The sequence below is a fragment of the Diceros bicornis genome, unplaced genomic scaffold (genome assembly GCF_020826845.1).
Source record: "Diceros bicornis minor isolate mBicDic1 unplaced genomic scaffold, mDicBic1.mat.cur scaffold_78_ctg1, whole genome shotgun sequence".
Taxonomy (NCBI): domain Eukaryota; kingdom Metazoa; phylum Chordata; class Mammalia; order Perissodactyla; family Rhinocerotidae; genus Diceros; species Diceros bicornis.
This window is the reverse complement of record NW_026691667.1, coordinates 1,264,733-1,273,467: the sequence shown is the minus strand read 5'-3', so window position 1 is coordinate 1,273,467 and position 8,735 is coordinate 1,264,733. Positions and strand designations below refer to the sequence as shown.

The 8,735-nt window shown below is 41.6% G+C and overlaps 1 pseudogene; it reads left to right on the top strand.

Annotated features, from left to right (window-relative positions):
• Nucleotides 1-3,420: 3,420 nt before the first annotated feature.
• LOC131403689 (methyl-CpG-binding domain protein 3-like 1) lies at nt 3,421-3,987 on the top strand (annotated as a pseudogene).
• Nucleotides 3,988-8,735: the final 4,748 nt, after the last annotated feature.

The window sequence follows — 8,735 nt, the reverse complement described above, 5'->3', positions numbered from 1 at the left end:
GGAGAGAACTGAAGGAGTGTCCAGCCAACAGACAGACAGGAGCTCAGACTCTTAGTCCAAATGGAACCTGACAAAACCCATGTGAGTAATCTTGGGTGGGAATCCTCCCCCATTTGAGGCCTGTTGAGACCACAGCCCCTTCTTCACAGAGACTTTGAGTCAGAGGCACCCAGCTAAGCCATGCCTGATGCTTGGCTAACAGAAATTGTGAGATGTTAAATATTTGTACTTTGTAGGTGGCAGGATTTAGAGTAATGTTGTCACAGAGGAAGAGAAAGTAACAGTCTACCATGTCCCAGGATCCAGCCTGATCACCCTCCTCTCTCCACTCCTCTCTCTTCTCAGGCTCCCTCCAGCCACACTGGCCACATTTTTGACCTTCCCTGGTCAAACTCACTTCTTCCTGTGAGTCTCTGCACCAGGGAACCTTCTCCTTGACACACTAACTGTTCCCAGACATAGGCAGGGGTGCTTACACTTGTCATTCTGGTCACTGCAAAGGTCTGAAATGCCTCAGGGCAGCCTTTCAGAAACTCCTAGCACAGTCTCCACCATCACAGATCTCACATCCATAAGAGCATTACATGATTTCCTCCACCTTCCTCACATTGAGATCAAATGAGTGCATGAGCAAAGGCTGTCTGCTTTGGCTGAAGCAGAGGCAACTCTTTCTGATTATAGCAGGCCCACGACTGTCTCTTCTAGGACAAATTTTTCCCACCACGAGTCGATTGTTTAAGGAAATCATCATTCCCTCTCTTTCATGTGTCTGGTTTCCCCAAGAACACAGTGAACTATCCCCTCTCCCTGTGCTGCATCACCATAAACCCACAGCCAGAAGATAAGAGCCAGGTTAAAACACCACCAGACCCTGAATTCAGTCAATGCTGAGACCCTCCCATCAATGTTGTCATTCAATCGTGACTCCTGAGGACACCTTTCCCCTGAGACCCACTCCCAGCCTGTCCGCAGCTTCTTATAGCAACATTGAGATTTCCTCAGAGTCCTCCCAACCTGGGCAAGAAACATTCTGAAATGTTCTCTTTATTAATTTTAAGGGACTTGGGACATAGGGAGATGTAATTTGAGTGTGTATGTACAGTAGTTTCTACGCACATATTCTATTTTTCAGACAGATAAAATAGTGTGGCTGCTCAATGCACCAAGCAAATGGATAACTGATCAAATTTTTTCATGATGTGAAGTCTTTAGAGAGTAAATGTCATGGTTAAGATCACAGACTATGGAGCTAACATCTCACGTCCAAATTCCATCTCAATCCCTTATAAGATATTTGTATTGACTGAGTTATTTACCTGATTGGTGCCTCAGTTTCTTCATCTCTCAGTTGGCAATAATGGTCAGCATACCTGTTTTGTAGGTTTATGGAGAGTATTAAAGGAGCTAATGTTTGAAAAATGCTTGGAACACCTAGTGTATTACCAGTGCTGTACCTATATATTAGAAATGAAATTTAGAAATTCTTCTGACACTGCCTGTGATCCCCAGAGCATGAGACTGTTGCCTGATGTAGAAAGCACTCCATGACATATGATGAATAAATGAGTGAACAACATTGGCAAATGCATTACCAATGTCACCTATGTCACACTACAGGCATTCCCAAGCCAAAGACATACAGACATTCCTGCTCTGACCTGCATCACAGTTCCTGGAGGAATGACTGCGGTTTCTTGGACCCTGGCAACCGTGCCCACTAAAGGTTCTTTTCTGTCAGCAAACCCCAGTCTTTGTCCAATTGCTGCAGTTCACAGGGTCTGCACTCTGATCCCTTTCTTCACTGAAGGGAGAAGTGCCATCCCCAGAGCTGGGTACACGCAGAGCCTGAGCCTTGGAGAAAATGATTCCCTGGCCCTGGGGCAGGGAGAAGAGCGCAGGGACAGAGTGGGATTTGGGCAAAATCCTCCAGGTCTTGTCAGAATGGATGGAGGCAGGGGATGTGTCAGCAAGGACTGGTCTGGTTGGTGGGCCTTGGTGGTTAAATAGTAGGGGGGCTGGGAAGTTTCATAGCTTCTAGCAAAGTACAATCAATATGACGGTCATGAAATCAGAATCAGCCTAATTAAGGCCAAATTAACCCAATGTCAGCTGTTCCCTGACTCTCTAATCGAGGAGTGACTTATAATAAGGGTATTCGTGTTGTATCATCTCCTTTTCATTGATTGGCTAGAGTAATTATTCTTTACATACCCTGTCTATTTTTACATAGTAAAGAAAAAGTGAGTTTTAAAACAACCCTCCTTGGAAAAGTCTCCCTAACATCTTGAATTAATAACAGAAGCCACGACAGGAAATTCACCACTTATCTTGAGCTTTAGTCTCTGGTTTTAGATCTTCCTAATTGGTAATTTACCTAGACTTCTGTCTTCTTTCTTGAGATAAGTCCAGTTAGGACTAAGTAAGAGTGCAACCTCATACCATGTGAGAAGTGGTGGGACTCTAGGAAGAGGTTTGCTTCATTATGTCAGTGTGTGTGTGTGCGTGTGTGTGTGTGTATATGAGACTTTTTGCTGCATATGGCAGTGTGGGCCACTGTAGACTCCTTTTCTAGGGAAAAATTTTTCCTAATCACTTTCTCTGGACTTTCTTTTCACTGATGGCTTCACCAGCACTGTCCAATCGTAACATTAAGCACTATATATTATGGAATTTAAATATTTTTTAGTAGCCACATTTTAAAAAATGAAAACAAACAGGTGAAACTAATTTTAATAGTATATTTTAACCCACTATAATCAAGATATTATCAATGTGGGTGCTGTCTATACAAAACTTAATAATGAGAGAGTTTACATTTTTTTCCTGAGTTTCATAAATCCAGTGTGTACTTCCCACTTACAGTACAATCTCCATTTGTAAGTTGAGTTTTTTCAGACATACCTTCTCTGCACTGAGATTTAATGTTCACAGTTGTCAAATAAGAGTCACTAGGAGTGGGGTGGATGATAATTTCACTACTGATTTAAGCTCTAAGAGAGCTATGAACACCAACTTATCAATGGGTTAATCAAATGAATAGTCATATAGTATAGAAGAATTGTATGATTTGGGATTTAGAAAAAGACTGGGGACCGTGTGTCCTGACAGGGAGCTCCAAGGATTTTGTTGTTGAGAGTGACAAGGACAAAAATAGAATAAAGTCATACACATAAGTGTCTAACAACATGGGGGGAAGAAATGACCTGCCGTAGTCCTGAGTTTTGAACTCTTGGTTTCTTTTCTTGACCCAAATCTCTTTGATGATGTCCCAGGACACAGGTCAGATTAATTCCCACAGGGAGAGAGAGAGAGTAGAAGTACAAGGCATTTAACATCATTGTCCTGGGAAGGCAGGCTTCATTTACAACTCTGATCCACTTTCACAATTTATTTTTATAGGGTAAGAGGAAAAGAAGTATGATGGTCCAATCATCACAGAGGAAGTGAAATGATTGTGGAAAGTAATCTAAACCAAAGCCTGGTTTGAGCATCTCCATACCTTTGAGGATGTACAGTTACATATTCATGAGGCCAGTTACAAGAATCACATCCTATCCTGGCAATGAGGTCAGATGCCATCCATGGGAGGAAACCTTGGAGCAGCCCCAACAACTCTGCTGGCAGAAGAGACTGCAAGGTCTCCAGGCCTGCAGAGTACAGGAGAACTGTTAAGTGCTTTGGACCTTGCCAAAGCCCTGCCCAACCTTGCACCTAGTAGCACAGGTGTATCCCTGCCAGGTGAACTCACAGGTGTTCTGAACTCCAGTCCCATGCCCACCCCTGCCTGGTCTTCAGATCGGCAGAGATGATCCCAGGACCTGGTCTGTACATCCCACAGCTCCTTTGCAAACGTCTTCTGGTGACTGAGGAAGATATCAGGAAACAGGAAGGGAAAGTGAAGATGGCAAGACACAGACTGGCGGTAGCACTGATGCAGACACACTCGCTAGCGAGGCAGGGAGAGTGAGGGGCCAAGAAGGACATCCCGACAAACACGATGAAGAAAACAGAAGACGGCGCAGATGTCATGGAGTTCACACTACATTAATGCCTCTGCAAGGGTCCCGATGTCTTCTTGCTTTGAGCTCTTGAAACTTTAATATATACCAATAATTTTCTTTTCTTTGATTCCTTTGCATGACAGAGAAGATACAGACAGTGATCTTTCGGAGGTGAGCGATTGGGTTTCAGGTGAGGAGAGAAAAGAGATCTTTCTTTCTCATTTTGTTCTCTCATTTCCCTTTCCTGAGTGTTATCTATTTGTATTTTAAGACAAAGAGTTATCACAATCAGGGGATTCCTTAGAGTTTTGCCCTCACAGTCACAGAGAAAACATACCTAGTCCAAATGGATTGTCCTTTTTGTGTAATATTGCAATAGATTCCAACATAATATATCACTAAAGAGCTGTTATATCTGTCTTCTCAAAAAAAACACCTACTTCTGGGTCTCTTTTTCTGGTTTTGTTGCATGTTGAATCACAGTTGCATATAATGAAACACTGGATTGTCCCTTTTTTTAGATTTATATGTGTTGGAAATTTGATTCATGAAAATTGATATGCCATTGTGGTATGATGCTGTCAGGAGAACGACTGTTTTCAGCATCACAAGTCTCACAATAAACCAGTGTGTTGGGATATTTCTATTTGCCTGATCGAGTATGTTGCACTCTTCAAATCGTCTTTATCATTACTTACGTTTGTCCCACAGACTTATCAGTTTCTGAGAGCAATGTGTTAAACAATAATAGAGTATCTTAGTATTTATATCTTCCCTAAAAAATGAGTTATCTTTTAGCTAAATCTTCTCTCCTCTATTCTTCCATGTGGTAATCATCTGGAATTTTGGTTCAAATGTTCTTTTAATGTCTTGTTTTAAAACTAATACTAAATTAGACAGACGGTTTTTTCCTTTCCTCATGACTCCTGTTATGTTTTCCTGGGTTCACATTTCTTCTTCCTGATGTACATTCTTTACCGGTTCTTTCACTGCAGGCCTGTGGGAGGTCAACTTTGAGTCTGTTTGTAAGTCAGAAAACGTCTTTCTTTCTTTGACACATAGTTTGAATAGGTGTTTAATTTAGCTTTGAAGTAATTTTTTTCCTTCTTTGTCAAGTTATTTAATATTTCTCAGCCTCCACATCTTTAGCTTAAAATGGGAATAAATCTCTAAAATTGTGACTGTAACTGAGATAATTCATGCAAAGCTTTCCAGTCATGTTGCTTAGAAGAAATTAGTCAATAGTGATAACTATTATCAGTCATTGTAATGATATTATAATAGTTAATATATAATAATATATTAATGTATAATAATTATACATTAATTTATAATTATAATGTACAGTATATAATGTATAATGTAGGCGATGTATAACAATAATATATTAATATTATTAATCATTAGAATATTCATAGTGTGCATTCTCAGAGAATCACTACTTCACATTGAGAATGTGAAGCTCACACACAAAAAGTCTGAGAGAGTGCCACGACTGTGACTTTAATTCTCAGCCTTTGGGTATCTTCAGCGGTGGTCGTCTGCACAGTTTGTACAGATAATGTAATCTGTTCCCAGAGACCCACTGCAGAACAGCGCAGCCTGCCTCATGCCTGCGATGCTCTGGGCTGTTTGTTGGGGAGTCTGTCCTGTGAGGCTAGTTGGACTCTGTACAGAGAAAGATGAAAAAAGACTCTTTCTTTTCCCTCAGATTTCTCCCCCCGAGTTTTATTCACTTTTACATCCAGAGCAGATACACTCTTCCTAGAGCCTTGGTGTTTCTCTGGGATTCAGGCTTCCCAGACACCTAGTCATTTCAGCTCAAAAGGCCCAAGGTGACTGCAGAGTCATGTCTCACCCACTTCTCCCATCTTAGCCTGTTTCCCGTCATGGAGGACCCATGAGTGGGGAGAGGAGCCATTGAGGAAGATTGATCTGGAAGTCCTGGTGAATCTGAGCTTCAGAGAATGAAGCAGAAAAGGGGAACCTGAGACTGCCAGGCCTTCAGTGGGGGAGGAATATGGAGGAACTGAGAGGGGTGTGATGGCTGCACAGAGTGAAGGGGAGGAATGTTCCAAATTTTCCTAAGAAGGGATACCTTCCACTGAAGTGGGGATTCATTTTACATGACAGCAATGTCTGTGCTGGTTTCACCAATTCTGGTGTCCCTGAGGGATGAAGTGGTGTGACACCGCAGGACAGAAGTTGCAGTCACTTTCAGGACTTAAGGAAGGTGAAAACTTTCAGCTTAGTCCCCTGTGAGCCAGTCAGGGGTCAAGTCTAGAAAGGCTCGGAGCCTGTGTCCATCCAATGTGGTTTCGTTCTGTTCCAGTCAAGCTTCTCTGGAGACCAGATGGGAAAAAGGGACCTCAGATCTAGTCATATCTAGTCATCACAGCTTCCGCAGGTCGCCATGAGGCAGGTAATAGCCTAGGCATCGTCACTGGACCTCATAGTCGCCCTCCTTCTTCTGCTGGCAGACAGTGACTTGTGAGGTGAGGAGAGTGCATCAGAATGGTCCAGTCAGCTGCCCAGTATGGGAGACTCCAGGGGAAGGAGATGCCAAAGCCAGAGACTTCATGCCTCCTGTGTCTCCCTCTTCCTTTTGTCCACTTAATTTTCACACTCAGTCATTCTATTCATCCCTTTTCCTTCGTTTGGCTCTCTCTCCCTCTCTTTCCCCTACATGTTCTAGCTTAATTGAGGTATTAACGACATACAGAAAACTGCATACACTTAAAGTGAACAATTTGATACATTTTGATTATAACTTATTGAAACATCACCACAATCAAGAAAAGGAACGTTATCTTCCCCAAATTTCCTCATGCTCATTTTAATTCCTCTTTCCCTGCCGTTTGCAAACACATTCCCATAACCAAGCAATGAGTGATCTAGTATATCTCCCTATAGATTTTCCTAAAATGTTTATAAATGGCATCATATACTATGTACTCATTTTTTACTGTCTTCTTTCACTCAGCATAATTATTTTGACATTTATGCTTGTCATTGCATGTACTATGAATTCATTCCTATCCCCAACCCTTCCCTGGCAGCACTGTGCACACACCCAAGCACTTCCCATGTTAGTGTGAGAGCCAATAGTACTGCTGCATCCCCAAAAGTAGGAATGCGCCTTGGTGCAACTCTGGGAGGGGTTGGCGGGAGCCTTGGACCCGCACATGAATGCTTTCCTGGATGGTTGGAAAGAGCACCATGCCACTGCAGTCCCAATGATTGGCCAATGCTCAGAACCCATGAAGAAGCCCCACCCACCAAGCACAGAGGCTGGCATGAGCATAAGAAAAGGCAGCAGCAGATATACACGCACATGTAAATGATTTCCCAGGTGGCACAAATACCCATAGCAGTGTTGTGGTCTGACAACTGTGCACGTGCCTCCATGTGGCGGCAGCTCTGAGCCCAGTGGGAATGCTTTCCCAGCGAGTGGAAACACCTACTGTACCCACACAACTTCCAGCATATGGGGTGGGAACAAAAACACAGCTCATGCTTCCCCCACAGCTATAGCATGTGGAATCTGCGACCTGATACTACCACAAATACACAGGCAAAAAATTAGTTCATCAAACACCATAAGAAACCACAGTAACAATTCAGGGCAGAAGGAAATGAGAAATCTCCAGAAACGAAACTTGAAGTCACAGAAATTTACAATCTAAATGACAGAGTTCAAAATAACTGTCATAAAGAAACTCACCAAGTTACAGGAATGTTCAGACAGTTTGATGCATTCAGGAATAAAATTAATGAGGAAAAGGAATACTTCATCAAAGAGACTGAAGCTATTAAAAAAAACAATCAGAAAAACTGGATTTGAAGAAAATAATTAATGAGATAAAAAAGAAAAAAAAAGGAAGGAATTCTTGTAGAAATATACGACTCAATTATAAAAGCAACATAAGAATTATACGTATTCCAGAGGGAGAAGAGAGGCAGAAAGAAGAGAGCTTGTTCAAAGAAATAATAGCTGAGAACTTCCCAAACTTGAGGAAGAACCGGACTTACAAATAAATGAAGCCAACAGAACGACAAATAACATCAATGCTAAAAGACCTTCTCCAAGGCATATAATAGTAAAATTGGCAAAAACCAATAACAAAGAAAAAATATTAAGGGAAGCAAGACAGAAGAAAATAACCTACAAAGGAACACCTATCAGGCTTTCAGCATATTTCTTGGCAGAAACTTGACAGGCAAGGAAAGAATGCAATGATATATCAAAAATACTGAAAGGCAAAAACTTTCAGCCAAGAATACTCTATCCAGTGAAATGATCCTAATGATACAATGGAGAAATCAAAGTTTTCCCAGATAAACAAAGGCTGAGGGAGTTCAACGACACTAGATCTCAGATACAAGCAATGATCAAGAACACCCTCATACCCGAAATAAAAAGAAGGCAAATATCTACAAAGCTTTGAGCAAAGAGATAAATAGACAGACAAAATCAGAAAGCTACAGCTCTGTTTCACAACAGGGTAGGAAATACTTAATTATAACTTAAAAGAAGAAGGGAAGGAAAGCATCAATAGTAACTATAAACACTTCAACTTAGTCACAAACTCACAACACAAAAATGAATAACTTTTGACAACAATAACTCAGAAGGACAAGAGGAAAGGGATGGAACGTGCTTAGGCTAATGGAGATAAGAGGCTATCAGAAAGTGGACTATCTCATCTATGAGATCTTCATACAAACCTCACA